This window comes from Equus asinus, chromosome 11 (genome assembly GCF_041296235.1).
Source record: "Equus asinus isolate D_3611 breed Donkey chromosome 11, EquAss-T2T_v2, whole genome shotgun sequence".
NCBI lineage: Eukaryota > Metazoa > Chordata > Mammalia > Perissodactyla > Equidae > Equus > Equus asinus.
Window position 1 is genome coordinate 78,018,077 of NC_091800.1, and position 20,875 is coordinate 78,038,951.

Consider the following 20,875-nt stretch of genomic DNA (forward strand, 5'->3'; position numbering starts at 1 on the left):
GCTAGGAATAGAAGACAATTTTCTCAACCAGATAAAGTGTGTCTATGAACAACCCACAGCCACCATCACACTTTATGGTGAAAGACTGAATACTTTCTACCTTACACTCAGGATCGAGACAAGGATATCTGCCCTTACCACTGCCATTCAACATCCTGTTGGAGGTTCCAGCCTGGGCAATTAGACAAGGAAGCCAAATGAAAGCATCCAGACTGGAAAGGAAGAACTAAAACTATCCCTGTTTGCAGGTGACATGATCTTTTATACAGAAAATCTTAAGGAAAGTGTTTAAAAAAATCAATTGTTTTTCTATACATTAGCAGTGAGCAATCCAAAAATAGGATTAAGAAAACAATTTCATTTACAATAGCATCCAAAATTTATCCAGTAGAATAAAATATTTAGGAAAAAAGTTAACAAAAGAAGCGTAAAGTTTATACTTTGAAAATTACTAAACACTGAAAGAAATTATAGAACTAAATAAATGGAAAGACATCTCAGTGCTCATGAGTCAGAAGACTTTATTGTTAAAATGGCAATATTGCTCAAATTGACCTACCAATTCAACAGAATCCTTATTAAAATCCCAACTCACATTTTCACAGAAATTGACAAGCTGATCCTATGGTTAATATGAAAATGCAAGGGTTCCACAATAGTCAAAACTATCTTGAAAAAGAACAAAGTCAGAAGACTCACACTTCTCAATTTCGGAAGTTACTACAAAGCTATAGTAATCAAGACACTGTGGTACTGGCATAGGGATAGACACAAATATATCAATGAAATAGAATTCAAAATCCAGAAGTAAATCATTACATTGATAGACAACAGATTTTTGACAAAGGTGCCAAGAAAATTCAACAAGAAAAGAATAGCGTTTTCAACAAATGGTGATGAGACAACTGGATAGTCTCATGCAAAAGAATGAATGTAGATCCCTTCCTCACAGTATACACAAAAATTAACACAAAATACATAAGGGGCAGAGATGTAAGAGCTAAAATTGTAAATTCTTAGAAGAAAATATAGGAGTAAATCTTCATGACCTTGGGTTAGACAAATTTTCTTAAAAATGACGCCAAAAGCATAACTAACAAAAGAAAATGGAGATAAATTAACTTCACCAAAATTAAAACCTTTTTAGGCGAAAGAACACCATCTAGAAAGTGCAAAGACAGTATTGGCAAATCATATATCTGATAAGGGACTTGTGTCTTGAATATGCAACTTTCAACTAGTAATAAAAAGATAGCCCATTTAAAAAGTGGGCAGAAAAATCTGAATAGACATTTCTCCAGAAAAGATATGCAAATTATCAATAAATGCATGAAAAGATGATCAATATCATTAGTAACTAGAGAAATGCAAGTTAAAAGCACACTAAGATACCACTTCCCATCCACTACTGTTGGTTTGCAAACTGGCCCCCATACACGAAGGGAAAGGAGGGAACAAAGAAAGAGGAAGACCACTCCAGATTGATAGGTGACAGGTTTAATAAGCAAGGGAACTTATATACGAGGCTGTCTGAGTGGCTGCAAGATGAGTAGTTCCCCACACCCACCTGCCATAATCTTAAAGATTTATATACAGGCCTGAAGGGGGCTCAATCACATATTCAGTCCTGATGGAGACCAACACCTCACTGTCTCAAGGCTGCATCCTTGAAACAGCTCTCAGTATGGGAATGGTGGGTGGAATATACATTCCAACGGCAGGGGAGGGGTGAGGAGCCTCTGATTGCCTGGGTCCAGCTCAAGGGTCAACCGGCAGTCACGTCTTCTCAATGACCTCCTCCAACAACTATGTTGGCTATAATAAAATGGACAGATAACAACAAGTGTCGATGAGGATGTGGAAACATTGAAACCCTCAAACATTGCTGTTAGCAATGTAAAATGGTGCAGTTCCTTTGGAGAACAGGCTAGCAGTTCCTCGAAATGTTAAACATAGAGTTGGAACCATCAATTTTGCTTCTAGTTATATACCCAAGAGTAACGAAAATCTATGTCCACACAAAGCCTCATACATGAATTTTCATATAAGCATTATTCATAGCAGCCAAAAGACAGGAAAAAACCCAAAGGTCCAGGAACTGATGAGAAGATAATAAGATATGGCATGGCCATATAATGAATATATTCAGCGATTAAAAGGAAGGCACAGTCACATACTACAATGTAGATGAACCTTGAAAACATTGTTAAATGAAAGAAGCCAGTCACAAAATAGCACATAGTATACGATTCCATTTATATGAAATATACAGAATATTCTGTAGAGACAGAAAGTAGATTAGTTGTCACCTAGGGCTGTGGAGGTGGAGAGAAATGGAGAATAATCGCTGATGTGTTTAGGAATAAAAACGTTCGAAATCGATTGTGGTGATGGTGGCTTATCATTAGTGAATATACTAAAAACACTGAATTTTACACTTAAAATGGGTGAATTGTATGGAATGAGAATTACATCTCAATAAGGGTGTTACACACGCACGCACGCACGCACGCACACAAAGCAAGAGCAAAATTGCTCTTCCAAACTCAGTTAAATAGAAGTTTCCTAGTTGGGAAGGAAAATTTTCTCAGATTGGAGCCTTTTCTAGATGTGAGTTACTCATTTTGTCACCATCTAGCACAGAAAAAAAGGGGGAAGAAAAATGATAGAGTAAAAAACATCAGTTTCAGGAGCCTGGTTTGCGGTCCTGTTGAGCCATCTAGCTTCACTTTGGCAAGGCATTTAACATCTCTGGACTTCAATCACGTGACCCGTAATATAGGGTCTTTGGACCAGTAAACCTCTGAGGTTCCCTGTATCTCCAAAATTCTATGCATTTTCCATGGAATAACTGGATTTACACTTTCATTACCAGAACACTATCTTCCTGTTCAGCATGTCTCCTAGAATTTCTCTCATTTAATTCTAAACTATCTGAAACCTTTTTCTCAAACTGATATAGATGTGATCTTGCTTCTAAATCAGGACAAATAGCGGTCTGTTATTTGAATGCCCATTGCTGTTATTTGCTACCTGCCAATTTTCTTGCAATGGAAAGTCTAGTTAGAAGGAAAACACTGAGGAGATGAATAGCACCGAGGGCTTCGTTTTACAGCCACTGAGGTGTTAATTTTGGATTTAGCTCTGTTTTTGAGAAATCAATCCCAACGCTCATGATATTTGCTCAGATTTGAGAGCAGCTGCATACCAGTTGGCCAGTAACACAGATATTAGTTATTCACACTCTTCTTGACACATAATACATTTCCAAACATAAAATAGCAACTTCCAGCCATGCAGAATAAAATGGTTTCTATGCATTACTAGGAAATTGAATACTGTGTTGGTGGAGTAGAGAATGGACTCTAGATGGAGGATACGTTAAATTGTGCGTACTTGTCCATAACATTGAGTCTGAGGGAGGGACGGGGCAAACTGTTTAAAGCCGTCCCACTCCGGCAAAGGTCAGTGCCTCCATAAAGTGGGAGAAGATGTACTTCAAACATTTTATTACTAATAGTTGAGTCCATTATTATGTGAGTTATTGATGCTTATGGTGGAAAGTCTGGAAATTGAATTCCTGAATTGAGTTTCATGTATAACCACCAAAACTCACACCAGACATTCTTGCATATTGGTTTAAAAAAAGTTTCTTTTAGAATTATGTCTATTCTCTTTACATTTCTTTTATTTTGCAGCTATTGAATAACAACAAGAATAGCTCCTATTTTGCTTAAGACTCTCTATTTGCCCAGATACAAGTTTTACAGTGATTATATTTGTTTTACCTGCAAAGCACGTATTACTTCTGAGGCACCATTTCTTTCTGAAATTTCTGATTCTGTGACCTGCAAGGGAGAGGTCAGGCTGCCATAAACCCTTAGAGAGAGAAATCCTCTGTAGTTCTATAGGGGTGACAACAAAGATGTCCTTACAAGGGAATGGGGCTTCCTTAGGGAGCACAGGGCACTTGAAAACATCACACTGTCGGTTCTTTCTCCCTCCTCCCTCACTCTGATAATTATACCGAAATAAAACCAAGTCACAACATCCACTCATGGAAAGCTGGAGTGGGAAAAAATGTTACCAAAGGAAGTCAGACCAAGATAAGAAACAGAGGGAGTCAGGCTCACACTTTTCTTTAGATGATGTTTATGAGCCGATTGTCTATGAAAGAACCACAAGCTAACGTATTCTCTTTAGATGACACCCAGACCCATTCCAGTACTATCTGGACTTTGTTGGGGAGAAAAATGACTCTAAATACAGGGCTCCCAGCAATCATTTCAGCCTCCCATGACTAAGAGGAAACTTTTCTTATGTTTATTAATTTTCACTTCTAAAAAAGTACAGAAATGGGTGATAGCCGTTCATTGTTCCACGGATCACATTCTTATAAATTACTTGAAAATCTGCCAAAAACTTTAAGAATCGTTGAAAATAGGGACTGGATTTATTATGTCACCCTCTCTACTCCTATGTATGAATACAATTTTTTGTAATAAAAAAATTAAAAGACTCAACAAGAAAAAATTCAAACAACCCGATCAATAAATGGGCAGGGGACATGAACAGACATTTCTCCAAAGAAGATATATGGATGGCTAATAGACACATGAAAAGATGTTCATCATCACTAATCATCAGGGAAATGCAAATCAAAACTACACTAAGATATCACCTTACACCTGTTAGAATGGCAAAAATATCCAAAACCAAGAGTGACAAATGTTGGAGAGGCTGTAGAGAAAAGGAACCCTCATACACTGTTGGTGGGAATGCAAACTGGTGCAGCCACTATGGAAAACAGTATGGAGATTTCTTAAAAAGTTAAAAATAGAAATACCTTATGATCCAGCCATCCCACTACTGGGTATCTATCCTAAGAACCTGAAATCAGCAATTCCAAAAGTCCCATGCACCCCTATGTTCATCGCAGCATTATTCACAATAGCCAAGACGTGGAGCCAACCTAAGTGCCCAGCAACTGATGATTGGATAAAGAAGGTGTGGTATATATATATTATGGAATACTACTCAGCCATAAAAAGGACAAAGTCATCCCATTCACAACAACATGGATGGTCCTTGAGGGTATTATGTTGAGTGAAATAAGCCAGACAGAGAAAGACGAACTCTGTATGACTCCACTCATAGGTGGTAGTTAACATATAGACAAAGAGAACTGATCAGTGGTTACCAGGGGAAAGGGGGAGTCGGGGGAGGGCACAAAGGGTGAAGTGGTGTACCTACAACATGACTAACAATAATGTACAACTGAAATTTCACATGGTTGTTAACTATCATAATCTTAATAAAAAAATGAAAAGAAGAATCTTTTATTATGACAACAATTTCTTTCTTCATTCATTAGAGATTTTTGGAACGTGAACCTGTGAGTTAAAAAAGGCTTAGGCCGGGGCTGGCCGCGTGGCCGAGGGGTTAAGTTCGTGTGCTCCGCGGCCGGCGGCCCAGTGTTTCGTTGGTTCGAATCCTGGGCGTGGACATGGCACTGCTCATCAAACCACACTGAGGCAGCGTCCCACATGCCACAGGTAGAAGGACCCACAACGAAGAATATACAACTATATACCGGAGGGGCTTTGGGGAGAAAAGGAAAAAATAACATCTTTAAAATAAAAAAAAAAAAAAGGCTTAGGCCTGTTTGCAAGAGGCTTACAAACGAGCATCACAGAGTCTGTAATGATTTAATCAGCATAACTTGGTAATGAAGAAAGACATGAAGGAAAGACTCTCCACTGTGGACCAGAAATGTGTTCTCCTTTGAAACACAGAAAGTCTGTTCATATTGGAATTTTGAAACCCAAAAGCAATTTAAGAACATTTTGGAATGTTGAAGAAGAAACAACCTTATAAGACCTCTCCAGAATCTTCATAGCATTTATGAAGGCTATCTTCCATACGTTATGGCTTTGTGTCTATACTGTCATATGGGCTTAACATCGGGGATACATTCCGAAAAAAGCATCCTTAGGTGATTTCATTGTTGTGCAAACTTCATGGAGTGTACTGAAGTGGAACAAAATTTGCCACAGCAAAATATGTCTCTTTAACATGAAGATTATTCAGGGCTGATTATTTTTAAGAAACAAGTGATTCAGAAAGTTTTTCTTGTTACCTCCTCTTTAACTACCTAAGAGAATTCAAATATTAAAAAACCTGGGGCCCAGCCCTGTGGCTGAGTTTGCACAATCTGCTTTGAAGGCCCAGGGTTTTGCCTGTTCGGATCCTGGGCATGGACATGGCACCACTCATCAAGCCATGCTGAGGTGGCGACCCACACAGCACAACTAGAAGGACCTACAACTAGAATATACAGCTATGGACTTGCAGGCTTTGGGGAGGAGAAGAAAAAATAAAGAAAATTGGCAACAGATGTTAGCTCAAGTGCCAATCTTAAAAAAAAGAAAAAAAAAGCCTGTCTCAGGAAGCGAGCTATCACCTTAGCATGACATGAACAAGGTGGTAGACAGAGAGGAACATAGAAAAGCCTGTTTTCTGGGCTCCCCTCTGCGTTCTTCTGTTTGTGTGTGGCCAAACAAACACTTGTTTTCCAAACATCTGCTCCTTTTCACTTACCTGTGAATTGCCTTCCTTCCATTTGAAGTCCCTGACTCTCCCCTCCCCCAACATCTTCTTTTGTCTTTAGCTGAGGATGGTATTTACGGTGAGGACTTTCACCATTTTGGTGAGTTACTCAGTTTTCCTGGGTTTCTCCTGTGTATACATGTTACTAAACTTTTGTTTGTTTTTCGCCTTTAGTCTGTCTCATGTCTTAGACCAGTCAGAAGAACCTAGAAGAATAGAGGAAAATTTCTTCCTCCCCTATAGTACTTACACAAACCTAGATGGTATAGCCTAGTACACACTTAGGCTATATGGTACTAAATTTATGGGACTACCATCATATATGAGGTCTGTCATTGACTGAAATATCATTATGCAGCACATGACTATATGTTACATACATAGGATATGGCATAGAACTGTCTTTCATTTAGAATTTGTTGCAATAGGCAAATTACTTTTCCCACAGATATGACTCACTCCCTTAGTTCCTTTCCAGGTCTCTGCTCATATGTCCCCTTATCAATGGTACCATCCTTCACCACCCTATTTAAAACATCACATTTAATCCCCATCCCTGACACTTCAATCCCTCTTCCCAGATTGACTTTTCTCCTTAGCGCTTATCATCCCCTGACTTGCTATATAGTCTACTTATTCATTCACTGTTAACTCCCACCACTAGAATTTAAGCTGCATGAGGGCAAAGGTTTTTGTCTGTTTTATTCCCATCTGTATCTCAAGGACTTAGAACACGGCCTGATATATAGTTTATTCACCCATTGGATGAATGAATAGATGATAAACTCAACCAGAGACAGGAATCAGTTATCAAGATGACTAAGGTGATGGTGAAATGAGTGAGTTGTAGATTATAATTTCTCACAGCATTGGTGATCACAACCACAATGTCATGGTCTAAGGAAAAGAAACAATTCCAGAGAAATGACTATCTCCAAACAAATATCTCCAACATCACAGAATCTTCACATTACAGAAGATATTTTAGGATTGTTTGCCTTAAACTCCCTACTGGAGTAGGAATGTCTTCTACAAGATCCCTTTCTAAATGTCCTGTAAAGCAGGGTTTCTCAACTGTGGCACTATTGACAACTTGACCTGGCTCGTTCTTTGTTATGTGGGGCTGTTCACTACATTGTACGAAGATTAGCAGCACCCTTGACCTCTGTCTACCAGATGCCAATAGAAATTCCCTCTCTGAATTGTGACAATCAAAAATGTCTCCAGACTTTGTCTCATGTCTCATGGGAGGGCAAGAGTGTCCCCTTGAGAACCACTGCTCTCGATAGTCTAGACTGTGAGGGAGCCTAGTCCATCATTGGATTTCTCTAATGATTGCAAAAGTGTTTCCTTCTGCACCAGGAATATTTGCTTGGCTGAAATTCTCTCTTTTCTCTCTCTCACCCCCCTCTCTCTCTCCCTCTTTCCTTCTCTCCCATTTCTGCCTTTTGCACTAACACACAAAAAATCAGCTTAGTCCTAAAGAACATTTCAAATATTTGAAAATAAGCATCATATCTGTTATGGGCTCAAATTGTGTCCCCCCACAAAATTCAAATGTTAAAGTCCTAATCTCCAGTATCTCAGAATGTGAACTTTTTAGAAATAGGGTGGTTCCAGATGTAACCAGTTAACATGAGGTTATAGTGGAGTAGGATGGGCCTTAATCCAACATGACTGATGGGCTTAGAAAAAGAACGCCATATGAAGAGAAAGTGACATGTACTCAGGGAAGATGACATGAAGACACAGGAAGCACAACATCCACAAGGAAGCCCCAAGATAGCCAGAAAACCACCAGAAGAAGCTGAGGGAGAGGCTGAAACAGCTTCTCCCTCACAGCTCTCAGAAACAACCAACTCTGCTGACACCTTAATCTCCGCCTACTGGCCTCCAGAATTGTGAGATGATAAATTTCCATTGTGTAAGCCACCCAGTCCGTGGAAATTAATACAATATCCATGGTAAGTTTCTCGACTAAGAATGGTGATTAGTAGAATATACCTTGATATTTGACTGCCTCTTGATCTTGGAAGCATTTCAGAATCACTCTCTAAGTCAGCTGAAATTGAACTCTCAAAGGTCACCAGTGATGGCTTATTTCCAAATATAAGCCGTTGCCTCATTCTGCATTCTTTCATGGCGCTGTTGACCTTCCCTGCATTCTTGAAACTTCAATAAATGTCCATTCACTTTTTCATTCTGTGCTTTCTTTTCTTATTCCACAACACGATTTTATACTCATTTTTTAAAATAACTTTATTCTAATTTTATGAATCTAACATCTTAGTGTGATAGAACGTCTCAAACTCTCAAACCCTAAACCCAAACCTGTTGGATATTTCAGGATCTTTGTCTCACAGCTATATGATCATCTTTGTCAATAAGAGATCTTTACAGAGCATTCAATTAGGTAACACACTACATATGCAGCACAATTCACTGATCCTTTTACATCCATTATACTACTTGGCCTCCGTGACGGCTAATTTATGTGTCACCTTGACCGTTCTATGGGGTGCCCAGGTATGTGTCAAACAATATTCTGGGTGTTTCTGTGGGGGTGTTTCTGGATGAGATTAACATTGAATCAGTAGACTGAGTAGAGCAGGTTGGCCTCTCCAACGTGAGTGGGCCTCATCCAATCAGTTGAAGACTGAATAGAACAAAAAGGCTGAACTTCTCCCTAGTAAAAGGGAATTTCCTCCTCCCTGGCAGCCTTGAGCTGGGACATTGGTCTTTTCCTGCCTTCAGACTTGAGCAGAAACATTGGCTCTTCTTGGGTCCTAAGCGTGATGGCTTTTGGACTGGAACTTACACCATCAGCTCTCCTGGGTCTCAGGCCCTTGAACTCAGATTGGAACTACATAGATATTTATACATACATGTATGTATATACACATGTATATATGTATATATGTAGCATTTATATATATATATGTAGTGTTGTGTTACATATGTTACATGGAGAACCCTGACTAATACAATCTTGTAACACTTTGGAAGACATACTGTTGTATTTATGTTTTACAAATGAAAAAATTGAATTGATCCAGTGACATGTCCAAGGACGACTGTTAGAAGAGGCTGAGCCCTGAGCCAAGATTCAAATCCAGGGCTGTCTGACTCTATATCTTAATCCTTCCATAACTCTTCTTTCTTTATCTGAACATACCTACAACAGAATTGCTATTTCTGTTTCTGTTAAGGGTATTCTCAGTTTTCCCTGTAAATAGATGCCAGTCTTCAGAAAGAACTTTATCTTCCCCAACTCTCTTACACTAATGCATCTTCCAAATCTATTCATGTGTCTCCCTTCATTTATATTCCAGCTGCTCCAACTATAAGTCAGTCTCTGAATACATCCAAACTGGATTGCATGCCTTATTCCTTTTCATCTTTCCACTGTGGTTTATCAGTTTTTCTCAGATTTACATTAATTGCATCTCTCCACAGCTCAAAAGTCCTAAGTGGACCTCCACTGCCTTCCTCAGGTCTGTGGCAGGACTGAAATTCTTCTGATTTGCCCCTACTCTGATGGGCCAGGGCCCTTACTGTACCTGCAGTAAGTATTTTCAGTATCACTAGAGTGCATCAGCATCCATCTTGGGGAGCCTCCTCAGTCCAAACTTACACTCCAGCTGAAATTCTTATATGGTAATTGGGCATCTGTCTTCTGAAAATGATTCCTTGATACATTTTCTGAATTGTAATTTACTGACCTAGCTAGGGATCAATTTCAAGGGGACTGTGCCATCATCATCTCAGCTCTGATTTACTTTTCCAACCTTTCAACCCACTGTTTTGCTGCATAAATTCTCCCCTCCAGTCAGACAAGCCTTCGTTCCAGCCCCTCAGCACACCCTTTGATTTTCACTCTCTATATATTTCCATATGCCAAACATGTGACTGGAAGGGCTGCTGAGTCTTTATTTATCAAAATCCAACCCATTGTCAATGTCCAGCTCAAAGTCTATTTCCTCAATGAATCTCTCTAGACCATTGACACTGAATGCTATCCCTTCCACTACTCAACTCTAATTGTTCCACTGCTCATGAGGTGGTGTGGCTGTATGACAGGACAGAATGTAACTAACCAGTGTAGCCAAGGTTAAAAGGCAGGTAAGTGCCACCCACAGAAGAGACCAGTGCAGGATTTGAGGTCTCCGAGAACAGACAGCAGGCACACCAGGCTCAAGTGGCCCAGCGTTTACTTACAGCAGAGGAGAAAGAGTGTACGGCATGGAACCCTTTGCGATGTGGTGGTCTCCCCGGGGCCAGTGGATCCACTGTACAGTAGACCACATCTCCCACTTCCTGCTGCAGTGGAAGCACCCAGACCCCTCCCCCTCGGGTCTGACACACAGCAAGCTGGGGACATGCCTGAGGGGCATTGACACATGCACTTAAGCAGAACAAAGGAGTCCACAGTGAGTCCAAAACTGAGAAAGATATTCCCTCATGAGGTGATAAGCCCAGCCTAGACTGTGAGGGTTCCTTATCTCTTGCTAAAGAAGTGCTCCAGGCTCAAGGCCCATTCTTGCACGGCTGAGTGGGGGTTGAAAGACCACATGCCTGAGACTGCCTTCCCACACTAACAATACTCACTGTCCTTTTTGTCTGAACTAGACATGTGCATCCTATATTGTTTTCGATCTATTTTCATGTATTTATGTCTTTTCTCCTCAACTAGACTGTACGCCACTCGGGCAATGTAATGCAACTTGGTTATCTTTGTGTTTCTCAAGGGACCTTGTGCATGGAGATATTCAATACATGTTTATCAATAAAAATGCTGAGGACAGTTGTACAAGTTAAGAAAGTTAGTATAAAGCCTGAAGTAAGGGGGAGATGGGCCCTTACATGTGTGCCACTTGGTGCAGCTACAGTATTTTCACAGCCGCAAGGATCCCTCCCTGTGTGTATGTCCGATGCCTCCTCCTCTGACAGTTGCAGAGGTTCTCGGATCCTTTCTGCACCGAGAAGCTACAGAAATGGTTTACTTTCTTTCCCAATTAAAAAATAAAAGGCACAAATTGCCCTTTGCAATTGCATAATAAACTTACCAAAAATCATACACATCACGTATTCTATTGCCTTAGCTTATCCTGTTTTTCATAAGAAACATCTCATGAAGTAATTTGATAATTTATGGCTGGGTGAAAATATGTAATGTGACTTTATGCCAGAGTCTTTATGCCAAGTTGAGATTTAAGAGTTAATGACAGACTTTAATTAGGACAATTTAGGGTTCACAGGTTTAAATTAATGTGAAGTAGAAGAAGTTGAGCAGCTGGATGATTTTTGCTATTTCAGATAGAGAATATTTCCCTAAAATTATTTTCTAACACCAACATTTATATCACTTGCCTTTATGAAAGCTTTAAAAATTGTTTTCCTTATAACCCAGTTGCCTAGTTATAAATCACCATTATCAGCAGTTCTAAAGGAGTTTAGAGTCTAGAGATTTAGCAGTTTTATGCCAAGGAATGGTTTTCTCTTTGACCCTCAGCCCTCCAGGGGTTAAGGCAGCATTTACGGGTTCTGACTCAACTCACCCCTCTTCTGAACCTCACTTGCCAACCTCCAAACTGTGCCAAACCTCTATGAGTCTTAGGCCAAAGCATGAACTTTGTCCCTCGGCAAGCTGAAACCACCTACCTCCCCAGGAATTAACTGCTTAGATTAAAATAATTAGGGTTCACCTTACAAACCCCGAGTTGAGGCTCCAATGACCTGTGATCAGAAATTACAAGATGATTATACCCAGCACGTCTTTGAAAAGTCCCATTGACAAAAGAACGACTGAGAATTATTTCCCAATTTTGTTCGTGCAAAAGAAGCATTTAATGGAACACCATGTAGCTATGTATCTTTGCTAAAGCCAGAAGTTGACAAAAGGGAAACAAATTACTGAATTAAGCTTGGATTTTGAAAGCTATTTAGAAAAGAAGTTTCTTGGAAGTAGCCTTTTAATTTCTTGACAATACATAACTTCGATAGAAAATGCTAGATTTTCCCTTTAATCTCTTCTTCAGTCTTGGTTGCCCTCCAGGGTCCTAGTCCACCTAGTTGTGATTTATCGCTCCAGAGTTTGCTGTCTTTTTTCTCCCATTTAACTGCTTCACTGTGCTGCCTGAACCTTAACACCCAGGAAATTTTGGCAGATCCTCCAAGGAAGTCTCTGTTAAATAAATAAGTGTTCATTGGAACAAACTGTCCACAGCAGGCATAATTTTGCTGGCGTAAAGGGACAATATTAGCTTCCAATTTTGATGATCATATTTTGTGAACTGTTTATTTTTTCTTTTACACTTGCATTAAAAAAAAAAAATCCCAGAAGATCTTTCTTCCACGTAGCTAGCAATAAATGTATTCGCAAATGTCTACAATCCCAAACAAAGCCGTGAACTCATAAGTCCTCAAAAGAGAACTGGGAAAAGTGTAAACTGGTAGAAATAACAGTCATTGAGTATATCCTCTTCAAAGCAGAGAAATGGAGTTCCTTCACGTCCTCCAGAAGGGGCCATTGCCTTAGAATTGTGGATAAAACTAACATTACTTATTTTAAAACTTAACTACGCAGCGTCATATGAAAGGTCCTTCAATTCTCTGGTATATACTGGGAAAAAAATCAGGAAATGTAATGCCACTCTTAGGCAGTGTTAGTCCGAAGGGGAGAAGAAGGAGGGGATGGGAGGGAGACGAAGAGGAAGAGGAAGAAGGAGGAGACAGCAGCTCTAACATCACAGCATCACTGGCCACCTTGTGGAGGAGCAAAGAGCTCTTCCAATTCATGCCAGCGTTGGAACATTCTGATAAAACACTTGACGTTTACAAAATAACCGCCATCCATAAAAATATGTACCACAGTATCAAGTCAGTGAAATAAAGAATACATTTAGAAAGATGACCATCAAGCTTCTTACACAGGTTTTGACATTTCAGGGGTGATCACTTGGCCATAACATCTTCGAATTGGGAAAAGTAAATTCATGATGCTATTGCATAATCGAGGTCTCTTTAAATATCACATGATTCATTAAAATTGAGCTATTTTCTCACAGTTCAGATTGCTCTTTAGAACCATAATCCATGCTGCTCTGGTAGAGACAGTGGTAACAGAAAACATTTGAAATCTATATATTTTAACAAATATTAATATTGATAATAGGTACGTATACAATGCCTGTTATTTGCCACTGTTCAAAGCACCTTACTTATATTAACTCCTTTAGTCCTCACAATAATCTTATGCATTGGGTCCTATCATTTGCCCCATTTTAAGATGAGGAAATAACACCCAAAGAGATTAGGTAATTTGCCCAAAGTCACACAGCAGACCATCTAATAAAGTGTTTTAAACTATTAGATGTCTAGTCTTCAAAGGAAATTCATCATTAGATCCTTTGCTCTAAACCCTTTGAGAACTTAAATTTGTATATTTGTGATGTGTAGCTTGGTTGGCTAGCGCCCGCTGAACTATGGTAAATGGGTGTTTCTGTTTCCTCTGAAGGTAGAAGTTATTCTACTCATGTATTTGTTTATGTTTGTGGTATTTTTCAAGGGAGAGTGATAAAAAATAAGATCTATCAGAAAAAAAGCAGGAAATTAGCACATTAAACAACTTTTGCAAGTAATTTTTGAGCACCTACTGTGTACTGCACTTGAATTCCTTCTATCATATCCCCACCTGGTGGTCACGTAGCCACTGCAAACCTACATGGAAATGCCTGTCTCTACTTTAATTTCTAGAAGAGTCTTAATTTACCAAAATTACAAATGCAAATGTCTGTTACTTGAGGGATACTGGTCCTATAGATTCAAAAGAAGAAGTGGCAGTATGCATTTCCAAGCTCCAAAGATCAAAAATACTGAGAAATGATCAGCATCAAGCTAAATTTCCCATTATTAACATGTCATCCATGCCCAGTAAGTTTACTTGTCCTTGAACAAACAACAAACTCTTTTGTTTCAGAAGTAAGCATGCGCATTAGGTTGCCAAAGCCAGTGTCCAAATTTGTTCTTCCAGCAAATGGGGAGATGAGTTGCCGTTCACAAGCAAGATCCAAGCAAGATCGAGATATTGCAGAGCTCAGCTTCATGGACTGCTCTCTCCTTTCTCTAAACACACTGTTGCCGAATGAGTGGCTATTCTGTGGCAGAACTGCATAGAAAGCAGACTGCAACATCCAGCAATGACAACCGTACACACGTATATTTACCCTGGTTGTAAAGTTGGGAGAGTTTGAAATTGTTTAAAAAATATGTGGCTTTTTAAACAGGGTTGTCTAAGCAATAATGAAATTGAAACATTTCTTCAAAACAATGTCTACCTAAAACATTTTAAAATTAAAAAATAAAGCAGTTCAAATTGAGTAACGGTGATCTTGGGCACAATAGAGCTGACTGGCAGAAGTTTACTTTGCAGCAGAATTTACTGCAAACTATTTTATCAAGAAATAGTTTAAACAGATTAAATTAAACCATTTCATTAAAAATGCCTATAACATGAGTTCTATTTCTGAAATAGACTATAATAATATATAATTTATAATTTATACATAAAATAGTGCTTCCAGTTTTTAATAAATATATGTGTAAGAATTTTACAACACTTTGATAAATAGGTTTTTGACACTCTATCTTTAAATAATCATGAAAAAAAGAAGTTTACCTCTGTTAGGCCAGGTCCAGCTGGGCATAGTGTAAAATGCAATGACCATTTGGTAATTACCCTGCAGATTTAAGCAGCGGAACTGGGCAGTCAAGGTAATTCATGCCCTAGTCATCCACATTATCCTCAACCAACTGGCTAATTGAAAGAGGATTTAGGATGGGCAAAAAGAGATAAAACAGGGACTCTCAATTTCATGAGGGGATGGGATAGATTAGAAAGCATAAACGCCGTTTCTTCTCCTGGACGTGTACAAATTCAACACAAACACTCAGCCTGTATCTGGGAGCAACATTCTGCCTCCAGGAGAAACAAAAGTAAATATGGGTGTGGATAACAAGATATTTTAGGAAAACCTTGTTCAAACCAGTCTATTCACTAGCTGTGAGGTGAGGTTGCTGATTATCTTCTAGAAATGTTTCATAACTGTTATATAAATAATTCTTGGACATAGGAAGAAAAAATATTTTGCTACTGATTTACAAGAACTGCCTTCACAAAATTATTAGTGCTTCTTGGTTACATAGGCTGATATTCAATGTTGTAACTGTATTTACAAAGGAGGGCAATGAGAACAGGGCAGGAGAGTGTGGACGGGATGTGAAGATCTCAGGGAAGGAGGCAGATGGGTCACAAGTGAAAGATGATGGGGACTTGTACAAAATCTGTCCACTCCGTCATTTAAGCTCTCAGAGTTCATAATGCATCTATTGGTTCATTCAGCAAATACAGTCTAGGTGCCTTCTATAGCTAGGGGACCAATGTGAATAAGCTACAGTGTCTGCTCTCATAGTTCCAGAATATAGACTCTCAGGATTGGAAGCTACATTCCTGCCAATTTTCCAGCTAAGGCATGAATCCCTTCTATAAAATCTCTTCCAAAGCTTTATGCTACCACCCGAGAGTTCGCATTAATAGCTAAGACGTATTTGTTCTCTGACAAATACTGCTGCTAAGCCACATTTCTTCCTTGTCATATTTTCGCAGTAGATTTTGTTTGTTTGTTGAAATTTAAGTGCACAATCTTACATCTACATTATCTTGCACAATGGACCAACTTTTAAAAAAAGAACCTGTCCCATTGTTCCCGCTTATTAAGAACTTTTTGGAGCCAGGGTATTCATTAGCCCTCCCTACACTGGGTTATTTGCACATATGACAAGCAGGTCCGCCATAACTTCATGTAACTGGTCATAAAGATGTTGACTAAGACAGAGTCCTATTCCTGAAACACAGGCTTGCCTGTCAGGCTGAATCTCTGCTACCAGCATCTGGAGTTGGGTCAACAAGTTTTTACCACCAGGCTCTTAACAGCATGCTATTTTAGTAATTTATTTATCTGCAAATTGTAAAATAAAGGTCCTTTAGAATCCTACCAATTAAACGATGGTAAATTATACGGAAAATAAACTGTTTAGTTGGTCCCCAAAACATGCATCAGGTATATATAGAGATTGATTATTTATGCTGATCCCCCAAAGAGTCCTGTTCATGCCTGGGGCCCTGGTTCACTCTCTAAGAATCCTGCTGTGGATGATAAATTATATATTTATGGCCCCCTGAATTATGGGCAATGGAGCCAGTGAGCCAAATTTCTGCCAGTGTCTCCCCTGTAAATTCCTTGGTCACCTCTCAAGTAGGTTTAGGAAAGCAGTTTTCTCTCCTTCTTACAATAGCATCTGTGGAGTTCTTAGGCATCTTTACCACCACAGAACAATAAATATTTGAGGGCTGGGATCAGTCATTGCTTTATCCTAGCTGCCAACAGGGTGCCTGGAACACACAGGCACTCAATACATGTTTATTGAGTGAAAACTGATTTAATGAATGTTTCTGTTAACCAATGACCTAATCTGTCCAATGTGATTCTGGGACTTTATGAATAGATTCTCAGGTTGATGAGGATACGTGGATGTAAATGTGAATCTTGCCTGTCTGGACCGTATTTGTCTCTTGGCGCATCCCATTTGAGGATTTTATTTCCTCTGCTCTTTCATACTTTCAGACTGTCAGCTGGGCCTTCTAGGTAACAAATAACACTTTGCCTCCTAGCACGGGGCCTCTTGAGACTTGAATTAAGCAACAGATGTCCCTTCAAAGGTCCTGGGTACCCACAACTGAGTGGGAACGTGGCTTCACCCCTTCGCTGCTCCTGTGCCCACGTAAACAACTAAAGTGTCTGGATACAATGATGGGCTCTATAACACGGACTTCTAGTCAGAGACCGTAGGCCTTTGTTTCAGCCACTCACATTGCTTTGCTAAATTTTTCACAATCGTTTAAGCATACTATTTTGTTTGTTTCCCATGACATAAATAAAAACAATCTGTACAAAAAGGAAAAAAAAAGTTTAAATATGAGTCATTCTAACTTTGAGGACAAATCCTATATTTAGTCTCCTTAATTATGGTCTACATTCAGAGGCAGGAGTCAAATTATTATCTCAAGCCTTTCAAAAGACATTTAGTTTAATGTAATTAAAAATTCTATTGATTCCCTACTGTGTGTAACATATATATCCCTACACTTTCTGAACAGTAGGAAAAATGAAATATTCAAATGGTATGGCTTTTTTCTCTAACAGGGAAAACATATGAGATGAAATCTTTGTGCATTGGCTAGTAGATGCCAGGAATACAACTTATTTTTAGAATAATTTTAGGCTCACTTCAGAAAACAGTTGAGTGCATTTTCATAAAGTCCTCCGGTTTCCATGGCAAATGGGGCCATTATTTCTTCTGAAACGGAAGGCTTTTACTTACACTTTCCAAATGCTTTTCATATTGTGCCAAAAACTCAAGTCAGTCTAGAAACAAGTACACTAGTGGCTTATTGTTAAAAGCAGTTCTTACATAAAAATGTGCAGCAGGTCAGAGTGACCTTCTGTGGAGGCCTGTGGAGATAGCCGGACCCCACACTCCAGTCAAATGGCATGTTTGCATCTAGATATAGACAGTGGGGGGGCATATGAGGAGTTTTAATGATCTGGTACACCTCATCATGATTAGATATAAAAACAATAAGTTTAGATGTTCTCCATGAAAGCCATAATGGTTATTTCTTAAGTTACAAGATATAGGCTCTAAAAATCACTTATATGCAAATCCATTTTATAGCTAATATGCATTAGACATATTAAAGCATAAAATACAAAACTATGTAATTTTGTAAGCTCTGCTTAATTTCATGATAGGTGATGATATTTCTTCCTTAGAGGATCATGGAATTTTTAATCTTAAATGTTAAATGGATTTTGGAAATGCAACTAATTAGACTAATAAATATCAACGTGATATTTATATTGTTTATTGGTTTTTTGCTTGTAAAAAAATTATACAACTGCTATGGGAAATCAGTTACAAATTAAAACTTCTAGATAAAAATTAGAGTTGAATCACCTTTTCCTTTCAGCATAAATTTAGTATATAGTGTTAACTTTAAAATTAATGGAGCTAAATCTAAAATAATTTTAATACTAAATCATACCTTTTCACTTAATATCAATCTTTATTAGCCATCTTTTTAACTGCCTATTTAACTGTATCTATGGACTGCAGGATCTCTCTATGGGAAATATATAACAACTAATTTGCAGCTAATATTTATGTATAACTAATATGTTACTACTCAGGGAGGGGCTATTCAAATATGCAATCTTCCTTTGATATGTCTTAGATGAACTAGTTGGGTCAAGTTAGGATGGCAAGCTCTTCTGTCTGCTGACAACTGACCAGCAGAACTTAGACTTCAAAACACAATGCTAGCCCTATTCAACAAGCTTCTAGTCTTTATTCCATATCCTAAGCTTTGAAGCCAATTTGCTATATCTCATTCAGGCTCCTATCTCTACAGTAGCATAAGCAGCTCCACTTTCATTCTTTCAACATCTCAAATCACATTTGATGATAAACTGACCGTAAGCTTGCTTCTGTCATTTTCATTTTTGTGTGAATGGAATCATTTTGGATATTTTGTTGTTGTTGTTGTTGTTGTTGTTGTTGAGGAAGATTAGCACTGAGCCAACATCCATTGCCAATCTCCCTCTTTTTTTTTTTCGCTTGAGGAAGATTAGCCCTGAGCTAACATCTGTGCCAATCTTCATCTGCTTTTTGTATGTGGGTCACTGCTGCAGCATGGCTAATGAGTGGTGTAGGTCCGTGCCTGGGATCTGAACCCACAAACCCGAGCCACTGAAGCAGAGTATGCTGAACTTAACAGCTAGGCCACAGGGCCAGCCCTTCAATATATTTTTAAACCATGGCTAAACCAAGACAGATGTGCTAGAATAGCTGGTGCCATATGTCAAAGAATAAACATACATTATAAAGAATTTACAATTCATTTCAAAAGTGTGATTCATAGCCATAAGCTGTCTTCTATAGCACCCAAGATGAGCCAGGTCAGTGCTCAATAACACAAAAAGTAATGTAACTGCAATATGTAAGAAGTCTCAGTTCATCAGCATAATGAAATGGTTTTACTATTCCAATAAATGTCCCCTTCTACTTTGGGACTCTCTTTCCCAAGGTAGCTGCTTCCCTTTGTGCCTTCAGGCCAAAGTATATACTTTTAGCCACTTTGAGTTATTTGAATAGTTTTATTTTAGTCTTTAACACTTGGTCCTTTTTCTTGTATTAGACAGTCTTGTATTTGATTTAAAGCACTTTTCCTCCCCTTCCCAGAAACAAGTAAGAATAAAATCTGTAGGACCTACGGGGTCGAGCAGGAGGAGTTGGGTCCTCTCTCCTCCCTCTAACTGTTTTAGCATCTCCAGCCAGGGAGTGGGGAGGAGGGAGAGAGAAACAGACAAACTTCTTCTTCATTCCCTGGACAAAGGTCTTGTTCTCTCTGTTTGTACTTCTCTAATGTTCATTGCTGTCAATAATGTCTTCGTAGCAGGAGTCAAAATGCTCAGATGCATTTTCTGCAGGAAGTTCTGTGGGAACCTCTACAATGCACATTTTCTTAAAATGAGAGATCAGTCTCTTGTTACCTCTTTCACCCCCTCCCTAGTTCCCACAACAGGTGAGCCAAACAGAAGCCTCTTGCTACCTTATGGGGTATCTCCAATATGGATCAAGCCCAGTCTTCTCCAGCAGTGTCCACTGACAATGAGAAATGCATATATCTTTGGGGTGCTGGCTTCTTCATTGATTCCACTCTCTTAAAAAATTCATACTAAGATGTATGTGACTAATAAAATCTTAAGTACTTACTGTTCTTTATCCTCATGAGACAATGTAGGCCAAAGGAAGTCATGTTCAAAAATGACACTTCAGCTAGTTAGTTGATTTGAGGAGCTATATAAGATAGGCAACAGGCTTCCTGGTATCCATAACACCAATTCCAGCCTTGCATGAGGTTAGTTTCTCCTTCATTACTATACATCTGTGTCTCTATGAAAGCTTCATCAAAACCTTTTCAAAGAACAAGACAAAAATAAGAGTATGATCTAATTTATTCCATAGTTTTCCTCCAGATGAAACGTTAATGGTTTCTTTTAACAACATTCTCACTTCTTAGTTTAAAAACATTCACACACGCGCACAATTCAAAGCAGCTAGCCAAGGCAATGCTTAGTTTAAGATG